We start from the raw sequence: 202 nt of genomic DNA, 5'->3' as shown, positions 1-202 counted from the left end.
GAGACACTTTACAGATAGAGTAGGCCTAGACCACACTTTATAATTTACAAGGACCCAACAGTACTAGTAGTTCCCTCCAAAGCAAGCAACAGTGTGACAGTGGCGAGGAAAAACTCCCTTCAAGGCAGAAACCTCGGACAGACCCGGGCTCTTGGTGGGCGGCGTCTGACAACCGGTTGGGTTTAAAATGAAGAGTGGCAAT

The 202-nt window shown here is 49.0% G+C and overlaps 1 protein-coding gene across 1 annotated transcript in view; it reads left to right on the top strand.

The window, feature by feature from the left end:
* prkg3 (protein kinase cGMP-dependent 3) overlaps positions 1-202 on the top strand; it is a 12,236-nt gene that overhangs the window by 8,965 nt on the left and 3,069 nt on the right. The gene's annotated exons all lie outside the window — the stretch shown is intronic.

The sequence above is a fragment of the Etheostoma spectabile genome, chromosome 18, assembly GCF_008692095.1.
Source record: "Etheostoma spectabile isolate EspeVRDwgs_2016 chromosome 18, UIUC_Espe_1.0, whole genome shotgun sequence".
NCBI classification, from domain to species: Eukaryota; Metazoa; Chordata; class Actinopteri; order Perciformes; family Percidae; genus Etheostoma; species Etheostoma spectabile.
This window is presented reverse-complemented; position numbering and strand designations above follow the sequence as displayed.